A 25,144-nucleotide genomic window follows, 5' to 3' on the forward strand; every position below is an offset into this window, starting at 1 on the left:
TTTGGTAGCAGTCATGGGTTGTCAGTCTCCAGATGTTGTCACGTGGTAAGATAATGCGTAAACCAAAGTTTAACTTAGCATTGCTGCATTTTATGTCCTTTTACGGACATTGCCTCACTGTTGCACTCTTACTCGTACAAGAAATGTCACATTTAGCCACGTATTGAAGTATGTGCTGCAATTCGGTGGGAGAATTAAGTGGTGGAGGTAGCTTGTGTCGGCTTCCTTGCAATATGAAGACATTTACACAAACAGGGACAACAGCTTGTGATGAAATGGCACCGTGGGGAGTCGTATAGCTTCAGAGAACGCCCGCAAGCTTGCCTGTGTCAGGCTGCTTTTACAGGTCCTCCATGTGTTCTCCTGCCTGTCCGACAACCTTTGCCAGCTCATTACGGTGTGATGAAGAGCTGTCCGCCTGGCTGTCCCTCGTTCCCCCGCTTGCTGGCAGCTATGGCTGTGAGTCAGTCTCATTCACCTGTGCTGGAAAGGTGAGACATTCTCAGGCAGAGGAACGTGAGCATAGAGTCTGCAGAGCCATGTTTACAAGAGCAATAAAAAGCCAACAATGTCCAGCGCTGCTACCTTTAGTATGTTTTCTGCTTCTTAAAAGCAGAGTGAGGGTGTCAGAAGGGATAATGATGTAGTACTTTTCGTGCAAATGTTCAGCAGACACCACAGATGTCTTCATCCAAAGCAAAGCAGATTCTGTGAATGGTACATGCGTATTAGAAGACAGGAGATCAAATCCCTCATCTTGTAGAGGTACCATGTCAGGGATGATGCAAGAACTGGTGAATAAGCTTAATGGGGCTTACGTCTTACTGGCTGGTACATTGCTCCTGTGAGCTCCAGAGTGGGTAAACTCTGTATGTATGAGAAAAAGCTGTCCTTGTGGCGTGAAAGCAGCCTGTAACCAATCAGCTTAGAGATCAAAAATCATTCTCCCTCAGACTACGCTGGGTTTGGGGGGGAGATGATCTTGTCAGACGGTCCCTTCTGGCTGAAATTGGTCACTTTGAAATTGAAAGAACAGAGCAGTGTCTCTTGTGTTTGTGTGATGTGCATCAGATAGTCTTATCTGAGTCAGGGGAAGGGTCGGTTTTGGTTCTCTTCCTGTTGCTGTTTAGTCAGCCCTGCCTTTTTATCTGATAATGACAAGGCACAAATGAGGGGGGCCATAATGGAGATTTCATGATGCATATTTTTTTTTTTGCATTGCCGTGCTGCAACCTTCTAGCAGGTGACATGTTTTTGAAACCCTGGGACTTCTGCGCTGATACACATCTATGCCCTGGAAGTTATTATTTTTGCAGTTAGTGGCAGCTCGCAGCTATCGGTGTCTATGCATGTTTGTGTGTTTGTTTGCCTGGCTGGCCTGCTAGGACACTTGGCTGCACCTCTCTCCCATGGAGGATTACAGGAAGTGGCAGATCAAGGGCCTCAAGTCTGGCAGCGTGGCAGAGGACTGAGAATTACAGCAGGAACACAGGAGGTGTGTGTGTGTGGATGTGTACATATGTGCGCACATGTCTGTGCGCATACGTGAATCCTCAGAGGAGACGGCTCATCCCTCCGCCCATAAAGCCAATGACTAATGTGATCCCCCCCCTCTAAAAAACTGTCCCATGTTTGATGCTCGCCACTGACTCTGCTGCTGCTGCTGCTGCTGCTGCTGCTCCCACTGTCCAGCTGGGAAGATGACAATGTCCCTTTGGTGTTATCTGGAGGAGGGGAAAGAGAGTGAAAAGAGAAAGAGGTTGGCGGGAGAGCCGGCAGAGAGGACAGGCTGATAGATGATAGGGAGCAGTGAGAGAGAATAGATAGGAAAGAGTGGGGGAGACAGGCTATCCCGTGCTTCTAGATCTAATGGCCAAGAATAGAATCCTTATTGATCTGTGTGTGGTAATGCACTGAGACAGATATGCCCAAGTGCACACACACACACACACACTGCTGTCAATTGTTTTCTACAAAATATCTCAGCAGCGAAAAGAAGTCATGAGCATTTGGAAAACAAGTTTCACTGTTAAAGCAGTCCATTAGGTCTCAATTGAGTTACCAGCGTAACTTCAAAAATAAGCAAGAAATCTGTGTTCTAAATGAAAAAAAGCTTCCATGATGTTGAGTGTTGAGTATTTGAAGGAAACTTTCTTACTTCCTTGTTGTGTGTGTCCGGCTCAAAATGGTGGAGCTGTTAAACGAGGTCAGCGGCAGGTTGTTGACAGAGCGTCGGTTTGATAAAATCAACAAGAGACAAAAAAGGTGGGGCTAATTCAACATAATGAGCTCGCATCCGTGTATCAACCACATAATGCAACGATGTTATGAACCTTCATCAGAGCTGAACAGGATGTTAATTGAGATCCATCTCGATGAAAAGATTACATTAACCAAAGCGTACACTCTAATCTGAGGGGAAACACGTCCTACAATGTAACCATAAAAATAAAAAAAGTATGTGCTGGACTTTTAAAATAACTGATTTAAATATTTTATGGTGTGCCTAATAATTTTAAAGATTACTATATTACTGCATGTTGGTGACAGGAAATGAAGTCTCATACAGCAGGAAATACTGTCAACCTGTAGGGCGGGACATGCAACCTCAATAGTTGTTGTTGTGGAAATTTTAGACTGTGTTATTCAGGCAAAGTTCTTCTTCTCTGCTGCTCGTGTTAAAATAACAGGAAATAAGAATGTGTCGGGCGGTCTGGCGTAATTGTAAATAAAACATATTATTTCTCACACTGCAGTGAAGCAGTGGTATTGAAAGACCCAGAAATTGTACTTTTAATAACCAGCTCTTCAGAGTTTGGAGAGAATCCATCTAGGATGTAAACAAGAGTTGTTCTCTAATAGAAAAAAAAGTCACCACACTTGATAATTGAAATTGTGTGTTAAAGGCAGGCATAATATGGGTGGAAACCATTTTTTCAGCAGTGTGTAATGGGAGATTCTGTCACTCCCTGATTGAAAACAGTGCTCGGGCCTTATTGGATGATTTTTTGACAACATACTGTTATCAAACTAGACTCATGTGTATGTGTATGTGTTTTTGTGTGTGCATCTATTTGCTGGGTGGTCTGCAGCTCAGCGTGCAACAATGTTGCGGCTCACCTCTGTGGAGAGACGGCTCTTTACTGGTGGTGGCCAGGAGATATGGCAGCACTATAACTCAGAGACTCCCTGTGAGCCAGCAATAGATCAAATTGTCACTCCATGCTCTGCCAGATTATCTCATCGGCAGGCGCAGGACATCATAGGACTCACACACACACACACACACACACACACACACACACGAACCGAGTTATTATTTCATGATGACATTGGGAGATGGCAGAGCTAACACACACAATTGTGTTTTCACACATATGCACACACACACAAGACTTATACAAATGTTAGCTGATGTGTAACATGTAAATTCTGTATGTTTACTCACTTAAACAGAAGGACATGCAGACAGATAATTGTGTACACGTTTACAGAGATAACTTTGTACACACATACACGCTGCTTTGCAGTAACTGCCGTGACTGGCAGTGGTCCTGTGCAGCTTTTGGTCGTAGTACAGATTGACTATGACATATCTTCATCGTCAATCTTCCTTCTGACTCACTCAGTAGCCTTCGAGCTTTGTCTGCAGTCACAGGAGAACCTTAGCGAGCCATGGGTTAGTCCTCTGACCGGACTACTGAACGGGAATCATTTTAAGTGTTAAAATAGAAATCCTAGCTCAGCGGTAGATGTTGGAATTTCATTGTACATAAAAATGAAAGTGTTCAATTGTAGTTTACAATCACTGGAGAGCTCCACGCTGTGTGCATACTTCTCTTTGTGAACAGACCTTGATGGGATTTTCAATGTATTTCGATGTATGTGAGAAAATCCCAAAGGATTCTAATGTGATATGAGCTCTTGTTTAACAGAGCAGCTCACAGCCTCAAACAGCACACTGACTGTATATAATTTATATGTCTGTGATGTAATGGTAATGGCTTTAGATAGTAAAGAGTGATTACAGCAGTGATGCTCCGGCTTCTTTATTCTGCATGTCTTCAGAGAGAGAGAGAGAGAGAGAGAGAGAGGGATAGTAAATGTGAAAAACTGCTTGCGTCAAGCTCTCTTTCCAGTTTAGTGCCTAAAGAGTGCAGGAGCTTCTTTTCAGGTCACAGATCATTTGTTTATTCATTTATTCTTCTATCTGTTTTGTTGCGTCTTTATTCTCTTCCCCCCTCTCTTGGTTTCACCTCGCTGCGGTTGCTCTCTGTAGTGCAGACCAGGCCTGGGGTCGTGTGTTTGTGTGTCTCTGCTCAGTTATGCAATGTGCCAGAGCTTGGCGCAGCAAAGACGAGGCTGAATGAGACAGCAACAGTCTCATCAAAGGAGTTAAGCCGCCGCCGCCGCCGCCGCCGTCACTGCTGCTGCTGTGTTGCATGCAGTATATTCCACACATGTGATCAATACATGCATTTGTCTTCATTTACCATGTATAACTATGTTTCACTTGTGGTGACATCTATGAAAATGTATTGTCTGTGGTTAGTGGGTTAGCATATGGGGGATGAATGACTGGGATAGAGGAGAGGTATCACATAAAATCAAGAGGGATTAGTGTCTCATCCCTGTTGACCTCATTTTACTTTGTGGGACATGGATCGGGAGAAGAGAAAGACAGCTTCAAATGTAGTCATTGTATTGTATTGAGTGTGATGAGAGAGTTTAGTGCTCTATGTGTGAATAAAGAGCTGCCGTCATGGTTAGAAAAGTCAGATTGTGTCTGCCAGATGGTGTTTTAAAAAAAAAATGTTTGAAAGTAGAGTCCGTGATGAGGTCATCAGAGATGTGGCTTTCATGCTAGTTCAGCGCACATCAACTTTACACCATTACTGGAACAAAGGATGTGTGCGTGCGTGTCCGTGAATGTTTGTGTACCTTTTCGCCGTAGTGAAGTACTCTTAATCAAAGACCCCTTGTGTACTGGGTTTCATCTTTCATGCTCTCCAAAACCACTCAGCTTCCTCTGTTCTATCGCTTCTTAGAAATGGAAAACGAATTTTGCTGCATCAGTACCACAACAAATGTAGCTGCAGCTTCTCTCTGTCCAATATCCTGACAATGTGTCCCTGCTGAAGTCCTTTAGCCCTGACAAGCCCCAAATGGGATCTGGGTTTAGGATGATTAAAGTTGTGTTGCTCTCTTCAATAATTTAGTGTACATTTAACTCAAGCTTTTACTCCCTGTCCCTTAATACCTGCCAGCTCCTGTTTTTTTCCAGAAACGATGGTCCTGCGTGCGTGTCTACATGTTTCAGCGAGACATATGACTTTGAAGGTTATCTTTCAACCCTAACCAACCACTAATGGAAAAGCAATGCACAATGTGATATTTTTATTCACTAGGAAGAAATGTTATTAAGAAATCTTGATGACCTGGAGAAAGGTTAACAGCGAAAGCTGCTGTTGAGGATGAATACTAAAGTTTGTCAGGTTTTTTGGGCAGTTTTTATTTAGGATCATCAATTAATCAAAGTTACATTTAACATTGTTTAAGTTTAACACAGGAGGAAAAAACTAATGTTCAGAAGAGACCGTCTGCATACAAAAATAATACAAAAAACTAATTGTAAATTGGTGCATGAGTGTGTGTGTGTGTGTTTGTGTGTGTGTGAGATAGGGAGCACCAATGCCAGAGAGGTCACCAACTTGTGCACTAATTATTCCCAACAGACGACAGGCAACGGTTGAGTGGCTGATCGTAAATACACAGTGTCATGCCGGCTGGAGGAAATAAATTGGTTCAGATTTGTACACATACACTCAGAGGGCGTACCTACTGCACCGGTTGATGGTTGGCTCTATTCTCACTGCTTGTGGACGAGTGACAGTGTTTTGACCAGGCAAATTATATAGCGCCGGGATTGCTTGTCATAATGTTTTGAAGCGTTAATTAGGTAGCATTAATTGAAAGTAAACACAAAAAACAACCAAAAATTACTTTCAAACTCGACATTAAACTCGATGATGGATGCTGTGGCTCCAGTGGGCATCGTTTTAAATTTGTGTGATTACAGATGGCGTTTTTTTTTTAGTACCTTTTGAAAAGCATTATTCAACTTAGAAATCAGGAAACATTCTGAGATGAAAGTTTCCTGATTTCCTGCTCGTGACAGCTGATGGCGAGCACAAAAAACTTCAAACTTACCCGAGTTTCCATGGTCACACTGTACCGTGGGAAATGGCTCAAGAGTGATGAGTGGTTTGATCAATTCTTCTTTCCTATAAAAAGCTTTTTAGATGATTACAATCTTATTTTCATAGTTTTGGCCATCGTTCCTTATTTATTCATTTGTTAACTGATGCAGTTTGACAACACATCGACATTGCTAAAAACAGGGCGAGGAACAGGAAGTTATGCCAACTTTTCGGAAGAGAGAAGACGAAGGTGAGACAGTAAGACACTTCAGCCTTTAGAATATACAGACAGACTTTCTGGTTTAACGTTGACCTACTTAACTACTACCAAGCTGGATAACTTCCTTCATTCAGCCTGACATTTGTTTATTTTTATAAGTTATTCACTGACTTCATTCTCAGGCGTCAGGAAAGTCAGGCTGTCATAGGGATCGGTCGGATCAGTTCAGAGAAAGCAAATTACAAATTACTGTAAGTTGATTCTGTAGACTGAGTTGCTGCAACTTGTGCAACTCAATCTCACTCATTCTTGTACCCATTTTTCTAGTGGACATTGACAGTTTTAATCCTGCCTACAAAGCTCTGATTGGTCGAACTTTTCTCCATCCGGTGGAAACAACCTTTAATGGACGCAACAACGTGAAACCTATGAGTTACTGAATGTATAGGAGAGGTTGGTGAGGGTGCAAGCTACAGGGAAGCCAGATGGAGCCTGACTTCTCTGAAGCGTGGTAGCACAGCATCTTAAATTTCACTCCCCTTAATTTAGGGTTGGGTAGATTAGGTTTGATACGTGACCCTCACGTTTGATGTCTTAATTGTAAGAAAAGAGTGTGCTCATGTGATGGGTAACTTAACTGTTGTTGATGAGGACTTGATCAAGGATTTAATGCTCACACTTGTGTGTGTGTGTGTGTTTAGAGGCTGTTTTGTTGCCTTAATCCAAAATGTTAGCAATATTGTCATTGAGTACAAAATTACCATAACAAATACAGTAGAAAGTGACCAGAGGCTAAGCTGCTGCTACTGAAGTGCTGAGGATGTTGCTGATTTTATAACAATTTGAGATTTCAGCTCCATCTCCTCATTTTGTGTGTAGTACAGTATTCTTGGAAACAGATTTGCTTGCACCCCCCCCCAGGCCTTGGAAACGGTGACACACAGAGCTGCCAGTCTGTTGTGATTTATGACAGGCTTTACTTCACACAACTGCCTTTTCAGCATTGCCATTGCAAGGCCACTTGTGGGGATCATGTACCTTCTGTATCGATTTGCACTCATATTAGTCCTGGTCAATATGCTTCTCTACTGTAACAGTGCTGTCATGACCAAAGCGTTTGACCACTATCCAGTCCCCATACCACAAAGGTCCCTCATCATCAGAGTCATGTTTCTAAGGTAAATGAGTCTGTGCACCGCATTGGATTTCTTTGGTGTCTGACTCAGGAGTTAAGCTATGTGTATATTAGCATGTGGTAACAGGATGCCTCCTATTGATTTCAAATCGCGTCTGAGGCTTTCATTATCATGACACTTTGGTGAACTCCCTGCGGATTAAATGCTAGTACGTCTAAAATCACACGTTTTCTGTAAAAACTGTCAGAAATAAAACAACAAATGATCCCTGGTGCCTTTTGTCTATAAATAAGGACGTGTTGGGCCGATTGCCAAGCATAGTTGTTGTTTGTGACTTGCCCCGAGCAGATTACGGCATGTACGGATAGCTCTCGCTTGTCCGGTGATATAAATATCACTTCATCATACATGCTGTAAATCTAGCGTCTCAGTGAAATGTCACCGTCATGTATCAAATTAAACATGACAGCACAGAGAACTAGTCGTATGAGATCAATTTAAATGCATTTTTGAGGTTAAATGAGAATATGATGTCTTTCAATTACCTTCAGTGTGCACAGATGCATGTTCATCTGCAGGTCTTGAAGCTTTCTGTGAGCCCCGCTGTCTTGAGAGTGAATTGAAATGCAAAGTGAGGCGTAGTTTTTTTTTTGTGTAGGAAGACGTCATAACCGAACAACGGTTCCTGTTTATTCTCAAGGTGACCTGACTGACTCAACAGCTTCTCGTTGACTGAACACTGCTTTTGATGAGCTAAAAATAAGATGGGAATAAAAGAATGTCTTCCCAGGTGCTCCTTTGAATAGAACATGAGTGTCCATGGCTGACACTTGGTGATTTTGCTCGCCATTGTTTTTAAAGTGTGGAAGTGTGGCAGGGTTGAGTCTAAGTCTTGCTGTCAGGTTGGCACTGTCCCTGTGGTTCTTGTAAGGCGACAGGCTTACAGAACGCTGTGAAGAGATTCTGTCGTCTTGCTTTTCTCCGTGCCCTTCGTGTGACCTCTAGGTCTCCACAGGGCCCCACTGCTGACAAAACTGTACTCCCCCTCTTTTATTCTTTCTCTTACTTCATCTCTCATTGTACTGCATGCTATGCTTTTTTTTTTTTTTACAATCTGCTTTCTATAATTCACATTCCCAAGGATATAATTGTTTAGTTGTTTTAGGATTGTAAGATTTTTCTAATGGGATTTACTGATTTTTTTTTTTGTGTGTTGGTGCCTCCTGGTCCCATGCTGATTCACCATAGCTCATTATTTTTGTGTAGCTGCTGTAGGTAGTCTTCCACTCTGTCTCAGGGGGTTCTGCTCCCTTCCCATTTTAATGCATCATATGTTTTCTTATTATTTGTTTTAGTAACCTTCTCCTGTCCCAAGTGCCTTACTCAAACATAGAGAGGCTTAAGTTACAAGAGGTTACGTGTATTTTAATGTTCACCACATGCACTCCATGCTCTGCCACAACCACTGAGATAAATTACATAGAATTAATGAGCAAATATGTTTATATGTTATCTTTTATGTAACACATAGATAGTAATATGATCTTTATGTTCATTTGTTAATAATACACATTTGTGCAGTGAGGTGTGTCAGTACCTAATAAGCATCTATGCTATACATGTAGGGGTACATTATGATGTGATATCTGAAATACTGTGTACTAAAGATGGCAGAGAGAAAAAAAACATGATGGTTTACATAAAAAAATTGAGCAATGGCTGTGTGTCCACGTACGTACTAGTTTAAACTAGTTAACAGGTGAAACCTGGACTATTGGACATTGGCTGGTCTCTATAGTTTTAGTCCATCACTGTGTTAGTCTGTTTGAATACTACCTCTTTTACATAGTCTTATTTTCTGACAGTAAGGCAGGTCATTAGAGAACCATAAACTACTTCCGGTTTTAATTTTGAAACAACATTTCCTTGGAGTCAACCCTCCACAATGTAACAATATAAATGCAAAAATCCTAGTTCTCTGTGATTACAGTTAAGGTCATGCTAGAAACATATAACAATTCATCTCAATATGCAAATTTAAACAGTAGCTCATAATTAGGGCTTCACCTGAAGTCTGAATTTTCGTAATTGAATAATCTATTGATCGTTTTCTTTATCAATTAAATGTCAGAAAGTAATGAAAAAATATCCCGAACAAATCTTTGGAGCCCAGTCCAGAGCACACAAAACCATTTTTAATTTCATTTAAATATAGAATTATATAAAACAGAGAAAAGCAACCAATCAAAATATTTGAAAACTTGGAACCTGCAAATGATTTGTTGAGTTTCAAAATCAAAATAGTTTTTAAGATTAGTATAGGCCAGCGTAAAGGAAATAAAATTAGCCTGTCATTTGGTTTGAAGGCGTACAGGCGACAAACCATGAGCACCTAATGGCCATGGGCTGTGTAAATGGTTGGTTATGACCTTACTAAAATCTAGACGCTCTGTCTCTGTCTGCAAGATCCTGTGCACAGGTGCACACACACACACACACACACGCACACTCTCACACTCAAGCACACACAGAGGAGGAAAGACAGAGAGGTTCCCAAGGTACCAGACCTTGAGGAATTGCCTGTCACCGTGTTTGTGTGTGCTGTGATGTGGGTGTATGTGTGTGCCAAGGCTCTTGCAGACAGAGACAGAGCTGTATGTGATTCCAGCTGCATACATACAGTAGGTGTGTGTCCTTGCCAGTGGTTCGATATTTATGTGTAGTTAGCCTCAGAAAGAATTATGCAGCAAAATGTGCAGGTGAGCCGTTTGTTATAGCAGACACACACACACACACACACACACACACACACACACACACACACGCACACACACACACACACACACACACACACACATTTCCTATAATTTTATTCCTTCAAAGTGTTGGTCCCAGATGTAGTACTGCACAATTTAAGTCTGACTGTTCTATTTCATGCTTTTTTACCTTCTTTGCTAAAGGCTAATTTCTACATACTCAACTAAACCAACTCCAGCTGGAGAGTATTAGTGTCTCTGTCAGTTGTAGCTAACAAGCATAGACTGCAATCGTGCACATGTGGGTAATGTTGCTTATAGCGATATTATGGAATACGTACTATAACTAGATATTTCACTTGCTATTGTTTTAACAGTACTAAATCCCCTCAAGCTGAGACAAAGACTTCATAAGACTCATAAATGTAAGCTCGTGTTTACATTTGTGCACCAGCCCAACAAAGTGCTTATGATGTTTACCTTAAGATAAAATTTGGCACAGCCATTTGTTCCACTCGTGGCTATGTTCTCTCAAAAGAAATATTTCTCACAAAGGTGGAAAGACTGCTGAAGCAGCATTTTAGGAGTGATTAAACATTGCCCTCCAGCCAACCAATGAGCGGTTGGTGGGTAGTGGCTCTGTGCTAGGATACCTCAGTTGGACCACCAGATGGCTTGCTAAAACTGTGAAGAGTCAAAGAAAGGCAGCGAAAACCCTCCAAACAGGGAACAGGAGTTGGTCGAGACCAAAACCAGAATTCCTAGATGAATCGGTTGTAGAGTCATGGATCGGGTATCGGGAGACTTGGAATCGGTTGCCGGCTTCACACCCTTTTGGGAAAATCCACCAGGCCCGTTCGCAGCACATTGCGTGAGCGTGGCATATTTGGTCCTGGACTTTGTTTACTTGCTCAGATTTGGCCATTTTCCCGGTGTTTGTTCTTCTAAACATGCTTCTATGTGTGTAAATATGCTATATAGTTAATTAGTTTCGCTTTTGTCTATTTTTACGACCGGCAGGTTGCACGTGGTATTTTATTTTGAAAATCCAGGCTTCTCTCCAACAAATGATGTTGATTCAGCCAGACCTTTTTTGGTCCTTGTCTAAAAATACATTGACATGTGACTTTGTTGTTGTTCTTTTTATTTATTTATTTATTTTTGCCAGTGCCATAAACAGTGCATGGGGGTGTGTGGTCTTTTACATATTTGAAAAGAAAATATTGTACTGTACTACTGTAAGATAGTCACTTTCATAGAATTGGCTTCTTTATTTTATAAAATATCTACATTAAATATTAACCGTAGAATCAAATCGTATTGTTCTTACACTGAATCGATTCGTATCAAATCGGTCTGTAATAAAAATATATCGTTTTTGAATCGTATCGTAACCTGTGTATCTTGATGCGTATCGAATCGTTTATCACAGAGACATGTGCGACCTTATCAGCTGCACATGCAGAGGAAACAGTGATTCATCATATGGGATTCTTATGTAATTCGATTTTTTGGGAGAAATCTTTGTGTGAGTAAAAAAAACTGGAACACCATGATGCTCTCTTCTTGCACAGCACCCATTGACAAAGTGTGTGTGTGTGTGTGTGTGTTAAGCTCACCTTACAAATGATCAGTGTAAATACAGCTGAGCACAGGTTGATCACAGCCTCACTCTGGGATCTGCCATTTACTTTGTCTCCCTTGACTGACAACACAAATGCGAAAAAAGTTTCCTCAGCTCAAGAGGCAGGGCTCTAAATATCCACTCAGTGACTTAAGCCTCACTGCTGCCAGTCTGGTGATGCTTGAAAAAAAAAGCCAGTGTCCTAGACTAACTTTAGCCAGCTGAGGCTGTGATTCTGCCCAGGACTTGTCAAGAGCTACGCAAATCTCAACGTTTGCCTTTCTGGTAGCTGCAAAAATATTCATCCTCCTGTCGCTCCCCTGTAGGCTGCCCTTTAGCATGCTGTCATGCTGAGCGCCTGCAGGGTAGACAGACACGTGTCGCATGACGTGATGACTCAGGCTTTAATGCTCTGCCACATGGCTGTCATGCGCACAAACCCTTCCCCCCATCTTCGGCTCCCAGCCTGTTGGTGTGTATGATATAGGTCTATATTTATGTCCGGCGTTTGTGTTTGTGTGTGGAACGTGACCGGCCTTGGGCTGTTTTTACTTTTCCGTCTGAGTGAAGCAGAATGTGGATTATGTTGTGATGTACTGTAAAATGTGGGAGGGGCAAACGGGTTGATATAGATAACTGCTTGGTGAGGGGGACATATGGTGAAGGGGGGAGAATGTGAGAGAATAATAAGATGGGAATTACACTTCTGTTTGTCCAGACACAAATCTCTACGGTACATTGTGTCTGTTTGCTTCAGCATCATCCAGAGTGGGAGTTGGCAGACACAGCAGTAGGGATGTACGCTGCGTGAACACCAGAGTCTTCTGGAATAGCATTGACATGGTGCAAATCTTTAAAGATACAAATACCTAAAAGTGCTGCAGATGTGTCCTTGGTTTGTCATTCAGTGCAGCACAACTAGGCCCTGAATCCCTGCAGCTTTAGAAGACAGGAGGAAAAGCAACAGGCAGAGCGGAGGGGATGAAATCACTGCAGACTGACAAAGTTGCATCTAAGTTTAGAAAAGTGAAGAGGAGGCAGAGAAATTAGAAGGAGAGAAAGTGCGCTGTAGGAGTGCCTGCATATGGACTGGAGCCAAAGTGGTCGCAGCCATTCAGCTCTGTGACTCAGAGCCTTGTTGTTGCGTGGGCATGGGTTTGCAGAGATTGGAAAGGCAACAATTGGCTCCTGACCCACCTGTAATCAGACCGCTGTCCGAGCAGAAGCCACCACACATTTGGCCACTTGCCTTCTGTATGAGCTGGATGAAATGTCATGCACCCTAGGAGGTGGGAGACGCCCACTATTTTTCACCCAGTACACGGAGCACTGCAGATCCCCCCCCCTCTGTCTCCACTAAACCATATACAGAGCATCCTTTTGCTTTTATTTTTTTGCATTTCACTTCTTTGATTCATAACAAGGACAGCCTGAGGAGGAAAGGACAACCTTGCAGCTTGTGCATCACCACTTTTCATTTCAGTGATGAAGCAGCTAATTTGTTTGATAAGCCAGAAGCCCTTGCCATCTCCCAGACACCAGCGGGAGTGAATGATGAACAGGCAGTGCGAGAGGTCTCAGCTAGCCGTGCCACTAGGCCCCCATTAAGCCTCGATCGGGGTCTATCGGCGTGATTTCTCTTCCTGTCTGGTGCTTGGCAACGCTTTTGCTTTCACATTAGACGCGGGTGTCGATGATTGCTGATAACACGACGAGGGAAGACAACAGTGAGCGCGTTAACCCTCGCTGGCACTGCTGCAGACCTGACAATATTAGCATCCAGGGAGATAACACAAGCTGTTAACCCTTTCACTGACAGTCAAATCACACACAGAAAAACAAGTCTTTAATATAATTGGCTCTACTGTGCAACTCTGTAACCCTCCTCTCTAGAAGGAGTGTTTCTGTTATTGTTTAATACTAAAAATGAAATTGTTGGGGAGATTTCACGTTCAATCTCGCTCTCTGTAGGCAGTTCTGTGTACCGATCAGCAGCTGGCCCTTGTGCCCATTTTTAGAAACTGTTGCTGCATTGCCATGCATTTTTAATGGATAAGGCCAACACAGCAGCCTTTGTTTTTACTGTATGTGTATTGTGTGTGTGTCCTTTGTCAGTGTTTGTACGTGATGCTTGCGTTTGTGCTCTGTATGAGGTGCGTAGCTGAAGCTCCAGTATGTGGAGGAGAGCCAGGAACAAAGTGGTTGTGTACTGTATGTGTACATTTGGACGTGAGCGTCTGTTTCCATTTGTGTTTGTATATCGTTTTGTTTGCTAACAGTGATTTTAACACTAATGTGATGCGATAGCTTTGGGCCCCAGACACACTGCCTGAATCATTTTGAATAAGACCCGTGAGGCTCAGATTCCCAGAGGTCTCCCTATTAATGCTTCTATGGCTCTTGTGCATCTCTGCAAAATTAATTTGATGCTTGGCCAAAGCTTAACATAACTGGGAGTCCAAAATCCAAAAAGAATCGATTTTTTTTTGTTGGCCATTTTACATGAAACATGTAGTTGTTTTTGTTGTTGTTGTTGTTGTGAACATCCACCTTGATCCTGTCATGTGTGTATTCATTAAAGCTGAAATCACTTTACCTGGTCAGTTGTCACATTTTCGCTGCATGCCAACAATAATAGCTTAAGGGAGCATGCAGAAAAATATGTGTTACAGCTTTAATTAATCCAGGATAATATCATTAGCCAGTTCATGGTATGATCTTTTAATCCTCATCTGTCTTAGTTCTTTGAATGCAGCATACAAATAGATTAGTTAAACTTGAAAGTGGTAATCTTGGATAACTGCATGCTCCCATTCTGGAGTACAGGATGACTAGAGAGCCTGAAAACCAGCTCAGCTGTCACGTTAATGGGTTCTTTTTTTTTTTTTTTCGACATACGATTCTCTAGCACGGCACCATGGCTTAAAGACATTGCATGTTTTACTGGAGCTGGTTAAGGGTTAATAATTTAAGACCAAGGGCAGAATGTCTTATCTAAAAGCACATTAACTATGCGATGTGACTCTGGGAAGAATGAGAGATGATGATACGTAGCAGAAAATTGTCCATAAATCACATGCATATTCCATTTTGGAGTTACTGTAGTTGCCCTGACATGCCTGCACTAAAAATATTCCTGAAATAAATGTAAATATATGACCTGTACTCATGAAATCTATAGATCATAAGAAAATGATTTCAGCAGTGCCATCATTAAAACTTTGTGACATGCACTTCAATACAATAACCCTGTAATAGAGACCTATGACTTAAAGGTGAACTGGAGAGTCTCATAAATTGTCTCAAGTGATGTCACAGACTACAAAGAATCTGAGAAGTGAGCTTATCAGATCTCTGTAGCCTGATCTCAGCTTAATTTTATCAAAAGGATTTAAAGTCTGTTATTTTATGGTTGAAAGGTCACACAGTGTTTTGCTTTTTATGTGCATTTAGAAAAAAAATATAAATATAATAAATATAAATATTAGAAGCACCTAACAGTATAATGCTATCCAATAAAACTGATATAAAACTGAACAGTGTTTCCATTATAAACTGCATAAATCATCACTGAAAAAGCATCTTGTTATTTAATAGCTCCAATATCAGCACTTTGATCAATCCCATTTATTTTGAAATGCACCTTGACACATCCTTCCTGCTCACTCTTATTGCTGTGATGGAGAAATAAATTGCTACCACGGAAATGTCTATAGCACCGAGGGATGCTGGGATTGATAATGCATGGAAAGGAAAGGACAAGACAAATAGTGTAGATGCTGCAAATAAATCTATACACACACACACACACACACACACAGTGTGCAACACACTAACACAGCCGTCATCTGTCCTGGTTTCAAACAACAGCACCAGCACCGGTGCCAACACGCAGGAGTCACTTTATTGCCAGTCATGCATCTGCACAGCTCACAAACTGTGGTGTAGTCACAATATATGTTTGTGTGTGCTGAAGATCAGCCGTCATGGTCGGGGCTACCTAGCAGGCATCCTGGCAGAGCGATGGAATACAAGTAAAAAGGGCAGAGGAAATAAGAGGAGAGAGAGATCAGACAGAGAGGCGATAGAGATAAAAATGACAAAGATGGTACGATCGAGAGAGGCGGAGGGGCGACGGAGGGGATTAGTAGCAGAGCGAGGGAGGAAGGCGCTATTCCTTTTTTTGTGCTCTCACTCCTTTGCTCTTTTTCCTGTCTTCCTCGCGCATTAAAGGCACTTTATCTGACACACAGTGATGAAACAGAATACATCCTGACCTGTGTGTGTGTGTGTGTGTGTGTGTGTGTGTCCCATGCTGCATGACACATGTCTATAAAAAACACACACACACACATTCACAAAGCAGGGACAATCCTTTTGACTTATGTAACTGCGTTTGTTGCACTCACTCTAAACCCCTCCCTCTGAAGTCTTGTATATGGTGTGTGATGTGATTATATGTGTGCGTGTCTTCCCACCCTCCCATCCTCTCTCTTCTCTCTTAAACCTGTCTGTTGCAGGCACACATTTTTATATTGCACAGATGGGCGTGTGAGTCATCAAAGTGCTGTTGTTTAATGGAGTGCATGGTGTGTTTGTCTGTGTGAATGTGTGTGCTTTTTATTATTTGTCATTCGGGCAGTGTGACTTCCTTTCTGGAGTCCTCAGTTGTTTAATCCAATCTAATTCTTCACCTCCATTAATCCACAACCTCCCATCCCCGTCTGCTCCCCTTGCATACACCTTTGTGTGTATGCAGCCATCAGAGACCGGTTGAAATCATCACTGTATCACTAAAATGATAGATTTTTGGTGCCCGTGGAAAGTCCTTAACAAGCGTGAAATAGTCTTTTCATCCTTTTAAAAGTATTGAAATGACTTTCATACTCTTTCATACTCTTAAATCTATCCATCTACCCGGCTCTAGTACCCTTTTTTAAGCCATTGGTCCTGGCCGGGGTTGCAGTTTTAATATATTTAAAAGAGGTATTATTAGGATTAGAGGATTATTATTATGATGATGTCGGAAATTGATGAAAAATGCCCAAAAAAAAAAGAAAAAAAAGAAGAAAAAAAGTGACGTCATCAAATTGCTGGTTTTGACTGAAATTTACTTAGTCATATGACACGATACAAAATTGCAAAAGAAAGGTAATCAAATGAATCAATAAATCTCTATTCAACAGACTCAGGGCAAATTAAATTGCGTTCAAATATTGATTGATCATCGAGCAATGATTCCTAATGATTTTGGTGACCCTTTGACCTTTAGCCTTGCGTCATGGTCAGGTGACATGAATTTCATGAAATTTGCTATGGATGTACAAAGCTGTTGAATGATGATTGACAGCCTAATATAGTCCATAAATAAGTGGGCATGGACGCTAATAGAAGGGTCGGGACAAACATGGTCACGGCTCTGTTCTGTGCATTGGGTCTCTGCGTAGGTGTTGTGCAACATGCAACGTTCTAGGCAAAATCTAAAAGTCTTGATGAGATATACATGATGCGGACCCTCCCAGGTATGTAGACGATGAAAGTAAAATGTTGAGTTTCATGCTCCAAGAGATAAAATTTTTGGATTTGAATGTCCCTTTAACCTTTCTGTTGTGATGTTCAGAGCAAAGAACAGCAAAACACTATGATGATCATTCTATAACACTTTTTGCACTACCTGTTCATCGTTTGCAGAATAGCATCTCGCTCAAGGGCACTTCAGCTGGGACAGATGGTCACCATTACGGGGTCTAAAATCGTTTGTCCTCCAGCTGAAGGACATTTTCCTTACTGACTATGCCACCCTGCTGCCCTCAGCATGCATGAGTGTGTCAAAGATCAGGGTAGAGAGAAAATGCAGATGCTTCACAAACTGCAACACAGCAATGCTTCTTATGTGTGTGTGAGTGTTAGTGCATGCTACTTCACTAACAACCTCCAGTTCAGTACTGGGGATACTTGGCCTTCTGTCTCACATTAATCAAAGAGCAGAGGACAGCACTCCGATTAATATTTTATATGCTGCGTGACACTTTTGGCAAGATGCCCTTCTACAGTGTGCTACTGGCAAAGTGACAACCATACAATGTACCAACGGTGTGTCTAATTAGTCTTAAAGCAGACACAACAGAATTCATGCCAGCAGGGAGTGCTGTATGGATAACTCAATCCATCAGTCTGGATAAATCTATAGATGCTAGTGTTGAAGATCTCTCAGTGTCCGTGTGATGGTGTCATTTCTTTATTTCATTTAGAATATTTGTACAGAAACCAGCAATCTAATCACACGGTAGTGTGTGTGTGTGTGTGTGTGTGTCTGTGTGTGTTTCTAGCTGAGTTTGTCTCTACCTTTCATTCGACCTCCCTAACCAGACCGACAAACTTTGTGTTTGCTTAAGTAAATCATGCAAATTCTGCCCCGACCAGTTCTAGAAAGACGAGGTCCGTCCTCTTCTGCGTCACTTCTGTGCAATGTTTTTTTTTGTTTAACAGTCAGTTTCTCTTATGCACACACGCACATATACACACCCGTTTTCTGAGGTGTGAGTATAGAGTCATTCAAGTGTTACTGCACGGCTGGCAATATACTGACTCCTGCTGCGCTGGCAGCTTACAGGCACCTGTCCTTGAAAGTAGGACCTGGCTCTGCATTGGCTGGCACATTGAAACATATTAGAGGCCAGCAGTGGCTAATCTCCCGTGGTCCTACCTTTGAAAAGATTTGTTTGATATCAGTGCCAGAGGGTGCTGGTGTGTGCCTTTGTGTCAGGAGAACACACACACACACACACACTGAGTATGGTTCACTTTGATCGCTTTGAGATAGTGTTGGGAAAATGGTGCGAAAAGCTCCAAGAACATGGCTGTGTTGGTTTGTAAAATGTTTTTAGCTTTGTAAACGATACAATGCTCTTTTTAATGCCTCTGTTTCTCGCTCCAACTAACTACACCTGCCGTTGTACAGTTCAGTACAATACCTGGTGCTGTTTTAATTAAGATTAGATTACTGGAGAAAGCTCTTCAGTCCGGATGCATTTCATCGCCCTTTGGAGCTTAACACAAAGACTCATGATCTCGCAGTGTGAATGTGTTAAAGGTTAATTTGGCATGGAGTTACATTCTAATCAAACATTTTCCTCCCTACCACTTTAAGAGGGTAATACATAAAGCCATCTAAATGCATATGCTGGCTCCCATTCTCCACATCCATTATTCATAGACAGGAGGAAAGCCAGTCACAGACTTTAAGTCATGCAGTTGCTTGTGTCTTCCTGCCTGTGTCTTCTTTTTCTACATTTTTCTCCCTCCCTCAGCACACCAAACCAGATTATTTTCACCCTTGTTATTTATTTTTTTAAATGTCCCCCTCACCCTTATGGTGTCTTTTGTCTCAGTCCTTAAATCTCTCAGTCGTGTAAGGTAGACATTGATCGTAATTGGGTGGAGGATAAAAGCTTCACAAGTCAGAGACGATTATTACGTTTATATTTTGTATATATATAGCACCAGTATTTCATCCTGGCTTGTCCTTTTAATGCCTCGTCACTCTTGCCATCCACCATATCCGATAACAAGCATGTATCACTGTAAAACGTTCTGTCTACATGGTAAAATTGATCATATGTCCGGGAGAGTTTTGTACCAGCTCCTCTCACTGTCCCTGCTGGCTTTACATAACCTATTGTTTGGACTATTGGATAGTCTGTTTATGGATCTGTTTTCATAGTGAGCATGTTCAATATGTGCAAGCCAATGACAACAGTGAGCTGAATGTGCGAGGCGAGAAAGAGGAATGAGCTATTTGTGCAAAGGAATTACAAGTATCCCTTTGGAGACCTGGTGGGGCCAAGGTTCATGTTTCATTTATATCATAGCTTTTACTTGTTACATAAGAAATTAGAAGATGAAAGGCCTTGACAAACTAAAACTAAATTTAGTCTTTTATTTTAATTAAAGTGTTCAGGTACATGGAGTTATTGTTCCTTGGGTTTTGAATGCTCTGTAGTGAATAATTGGATAAAGAGTGTCATTGTCAGTATTTTTTCAGAAAACATACCAAGATATTATCTTGGTACCAAGATTATTAATTGCTTGCTCAAACTTTTACCAGTATCCTGTCTCATCTTCTTGACAGAAGTCACATAATGTGATACCACCATGAATCTTAAAGGTGTATTCATTAATATTCAGATGATTTCGCTTGTACTGACAAAAACCCACAAAGAACTTTCAGTAAACTCTGCAGTTCCCCTCAACCCCACAAAGCCTTTTAGTGTCTTTCAGCTCCTTGTTTTGGTTTTATTACCCACAACTTTACTGTTTTGTCTCTCGTCAGTGTCATTTTTACTAGCAGTATTTTGTTTTCAGAGAAAAAAAAGCTAAAGCTAAAGCTAAAGACAAACAAAGTTAGTGACAAGCCTAGGGCCATAGTGGAGCATTTTTCAAGTTTGTGGACCCCTAAACAGAGCCAAGAGGAAAATAACAAAAATATATACAGTGCTCTCTATATAATGGATGTATGATAAGCAACTGTTAGTTCAATCAACTTGTGACACTATTTAGTTTCCACTGCCCCCAGTGGAAACTCAAAAAGTTGGTTAATGCAGGTTCAACATTAAACACAGACCTGATCGCTACAGTACTTACAGTACAGTACCCCAAGTTTTTCTTTAACTTTTCAGTTCTTATTTATGACATTGGAAAGTAGAGAAAGACTGGAGAAGTAGTTCAGGTGGGATTTAAACTGAGGCCAGCAAGTGCACATGTGGCCCCAGGCGATAGACTGAACCAGCTGACTCTTCTCTGCTACATGATAGATGATATCGGTCATGTTTTCCAGCGCAGTACTATAGTACTATGTGTTCGGTTGTGTTGCCAACTTGTGAAGTTGTTTCCTCTCTGGCCTGAATGTTTCTCACACACAGACACATACAGGTCACTGTTTTTTTCTTTTCTTTTTACATTATCCTGGGTTGGTCCATTTTAGTTATGCCGCACTGAACCAAGCCGTGATGACATAGGTTTCCATTACAGTCACGCTGTGCTCCTGTGGACCTGCTTGGTAGCTGACACGAAACATTCTCCTCCCTTTAGCTTTGTCTGAACTGAAGACTAAAGAGAAAGCTGTGTCTCTTTTGTGTTTCAGCTCTCAGTACTCCTCTTTGTACTTTCACATATCAACCTTATTTCTCCATTTATTGACTGCTTCGAGCCCTATTGGAGCTCTAAATGATGAAAAAGTCTGACTGACCTTGTTTATTCCCAAAAAAAACAACATCCGTGAACATCAGGTGCTTGGTGGTTCATCGTTGTAAAAGTCTCGTCATGGGCGTTGTAACTGAAGCTTAAGCTACAGTAAAGATGGAAATCACCAAGGGCAGATTTGATGTAGGCTGCGGAGTGAGTCAAGAGTTTCTGCTTCTATCACAGTTCATGCTGTAATTGGCCAAGTGGGGTTCAGAGCGCAACCGTGTTAGCAGCAGATGGAGTCAGTGTCCTTGCACTCGTCCACGGGCCAGGACTCATGTTTAATACATAGTAACCTTGTTCCCAGCTGATTATGTGCACTGTGTGAGATATGAATGTAACAAAAAAACACACAAAACTGGTACTGGTGAATCCAAACATGTAACTTAGTTCGATTTGGTGTAAGATTATCTTCACTAGACTTATTTCCTGTGATAAAGACATACATTGCTGTTTCTGAATACAGGATATCAATTATTTTCTCTTCAAGTCAATTAATCATTTGCAGCCACGTGTCACTTGCGGAAACATTATTCTGCCTCCCTGTTGTGTTTAGCTCCCTCGCCTGTTGGAACGTAATCCTTTAACGGGCTTTGCATTGCTATCACAACAGCAGAACTTCTGATTTCTCTGAACACTCTGTGCTGTAAATGAGACCATTAAATGGTTTGATCGTTGCGGCAGCACGGCTAAAAATATCACACGTCTGTCCTATCCAAGACGATCAGGGTGAAGAAACGTCCAGGTCGGTCATACAAACTGAATATTTTAGTATTTCTGTTTTCTATTCATACAGTATCTCTCTCTCTCTCTCTGGTGAGTTCATTCACATCCTTGTTCTTCTGCCGCACTCTCTTTCTCTTCCCTCGTCCTGTCTCGTTCTATTTCACCCCTTCCTCACTTTTTTCCTCCCCTGCACCTCTCATTTTCTCTTCTATACTGTGCATGCTTCTGCAGGGAAGGGTTTGGCCACAAGCTGCTCTGCTGACTCAACATTTGTTCCCTCGTAGTTTACCCCTTTACTCCCTCCTGTTTCCCTTCTGTCTCATCCTTGCTCCCTTTCCACTCCCGCCCTCCCCTCCTCATTCCCACCTTCGATCCCTACAGCCCAGCCAGTGAATTTCCAAACCCCCCCCCTCAGATATTTGCCTTGCAGTGGTCATACAGTAGAGTGGTCATTCAGTGCTACTGCTAAAACTAGATGATGTCCGGGGTTATTAACACCCTACTACTGGGCAGAACTGGCCGTGCTCCAGAAACCAACAATTCACATTATCCCCACAGCAATGGGGTTACAATTTTTTGTGTATCACCACTGTGCTCGCCTCGCCTGTGCTAACCCATAGACAATATTTCTTAATGGAGCCGTGGATTCTAGTAAAACTGGTTATATAGCCCTTTGTGTTTAAGCATTGTGTAATCTTCACAGGCCAGCGGGGGAACCTATAAGAGCTCAGGAGGATTGTAGTTAGTGTGTGTAATATTTTCACTGCAATAAACTTATCCAAATCAGTATTCAGGTCAAAAGTTATCTGAACAGATCATACGTGCAGATTGGTAATATCATATTTTGTGGACGCATGGAACCTCTGCCAGTGCAGTCCTCAGCTATCTACCTGCAAACTTTAACAACAGGCCTCATTTTTCATGAGAATTTGGATTACTGCAATGTTGAACTGTGCACCTCAGCAAATGGCCATTGTCAAGGATGTCACTGAGATGAATCTTGGGGACATGGGCTCTAATAGATGTGTGTGTGTGTCTGTGTATTGCAATGCTTTCCAAGGTGAGTGCGTGGAAGCTGAGGCAGCGACAAATACTCAGAGGCCCCATCGTGGTTTAATTGTTTACCTGCATAATAAATCAAATGTGTCAAGGGAGATTATTTATACAAGGACTGTGTTAAACAAATCACTAGTTTGTTGAACTCTTGTTTTTTTCCTGGTGTGTGTCGCTGTGCGTCGGTGCCTGCGGATTACGTCTGTGTGTTATTTGCTTGCGTTACAGCGTGACAGTGTGCATGACGATCCTCGCGTGTTTTTTTTTTTTTTTTTTTTCCATGTGTGACTCTGATATTCATGAGGGAGCGTAAATCTCCTTGCACTCTGTGTCGCTGATGTATTTGTTGCTATCTGAATGCGCTGGCAGAGGGAGGGGAAAGGAAAACAAATTAACACAAATAAATCTCTGGGTCCCTTTAGAGCTACAATGTGTGTGTACATCTCTAAAAGTCAGAGGGTGAAGACCTGCATTCAGAGACCCCTTTTAAGCTTGCGGCGTGCACCAGCACCTTGGTAGGATGTTAGTCATTGTTCCTGCTGTTGCTAAGCGACAGCTGAAAACCTGTTTAAAGCACATTTTTTTGCTCAAGTTGAGATGTTTTCAAATTTTACTGACCGTTGTGCTGCTCAGCGAAAAAAAAAAAAAAAACCCTGCCCTGTATTGACCCTTTCTGTCCAGACCATGTTCATTTTTTCATCTAAACCAATAAAACCATGTCAGTGTTGTAAAGAGAGTTCCCTGGACATATAGGATATGTTTCTACAGGAAAGACAGAAAAAAAATACAGTGCATTGTTGATATGAGCAGCATATTTCCAAACTTTTTCTGAAGTGTTTGTGGCCAGACTAGGAGAAATGTCAACAGAATAATCTATTAATCAGCTGACACATTAAAAGCAGTTAGAACGTGATTTTCCCTTTTAAATTAGGCAGCTATTATTAAAATAATAATAATAAACATAATTAAATGTGCCAAGTCAGGGTGGAGCGACAAAAAAGGCTGACTTAAGGAAGGCTGACTAAGTGCCTGGTAATGGCCACAGTGCCGGTCCCTGCCCTGAAGGAATGGAGATGCAGCTCCCTCAGCAGCCTTTAGATTTGATGTAAACAGCCGCAGGCAGCCGGAGGGAGGGCAGGCGATGGTTGACGTGGGAGCATTCAGGCAGGTTGAGGTCAAGGTGGGCTGTAAGCATTATGGATGATTTGTAGGATATCACCTCCAGATGGGAGCTGAGTAATGTGTGGACAAGCCGCTGTGGCGGGGGTCTTTGCAAGATTGTCGTTTCTCCTGGCTTATTACTGAGTTGTTTCATTGCTTTTTTTGGCTTTTTAGGCTTTTTTATCTCCCCCTCTCTTGCTCACATCCTCCTCCATCTCCCCCTATTTCTTTTTCTCTTTTTCTTTAACTACTATTTTTGCATTGCCTCCCTTCTGTTCTTTCTATTCCCTGCCTCCCAACTTTCATCGCCTCACTGCTGTCTCTGGGTTCAGTGCAGTGCAGCCTGTTCTCCCGTGGTCCCGCCTCCCTCCCTGGCAGAGTGATGTATGAGTGGCTAGCTTTGACGTCACTCCATGCCCAACGTCATAGCAACTCAGTCCTCCCAGGCTTTGCTCTTTCTGGTGCCTTCTCTCAGTGCCTCTCCCTTATTTCTTCTCCTCCTTATCCTCCATTAATCACCTCTCTCTTCTTCTGTTTCTCTTTCACTTGTCTCTTCCTCTCTGGTATCTTGTCTGTTTTACTGTTTCCCCTGCTTCATTTCTTTATCTTGTCTTTCATTTTTCATTGCTCTGGCTTATGTACTCTGTGTTTTGTTTCTCTTCTTTGTCCACCCTCCTCCTTGTTCTCACCCTTCTGGAGCTTTCTATTCTCGTCTAAAGCTGCATCCTCTCCTCCATTTTTTCCCCCTGTTTTATTCATCCTGCAGACATACAAATATACAAAAGCATGACATGTTTGAGCCAAGCAGACAAGCAGCAAGCCAGCCCCTTTTTCTCATGTGAAATATTGACTCATCCCTATTCAATTACACTTATCAAGATCAACTCTATTCCTGGATAACGTGGTTTCATAAAACCCACAGTCTGTTTCCCACTGTACCCAGCCAATTCTCTCTATGACAACTTTGCTTTGCCAGATGCCCAGTGACTCACCTTTATTTGTGAGGAAAGTTGCCCGTAGCTTTG

At 42.0% G+C, this 25,144-nt stretch overlaps 1 protein-coding gene across 4 annotated transcripts in view; it reads left to right on the forward strand.

Moving 5' to 3' along the window:
• The window catches only part of stxbp5a (syntaxin binding protein 5a (tomosyn)), an 87,076-nt gene that overhangs the window by 3,326 nt on the left and 58,606 nt on the right, over positions 1 to 25,144 (forward strand). The gene's annotated exons all lie outside the window — the stretch shown is intronic.

The sequence above is a fragment of the Larimichthys crocea genome, chromosome XI (genome assembly GCF_000972845.2).
Source record: "Larimichthys crocea isolate SSNF chromosome XI, L_crocea_2.0, whole genome shotgun sequence".
NCBI classification, from domain to species: domain Eukaryota; kingdom Metazoa; phylum Chordata; class Actinopteri; family Sciaenidae; genus Larimichthys; species Larimichthys crocea.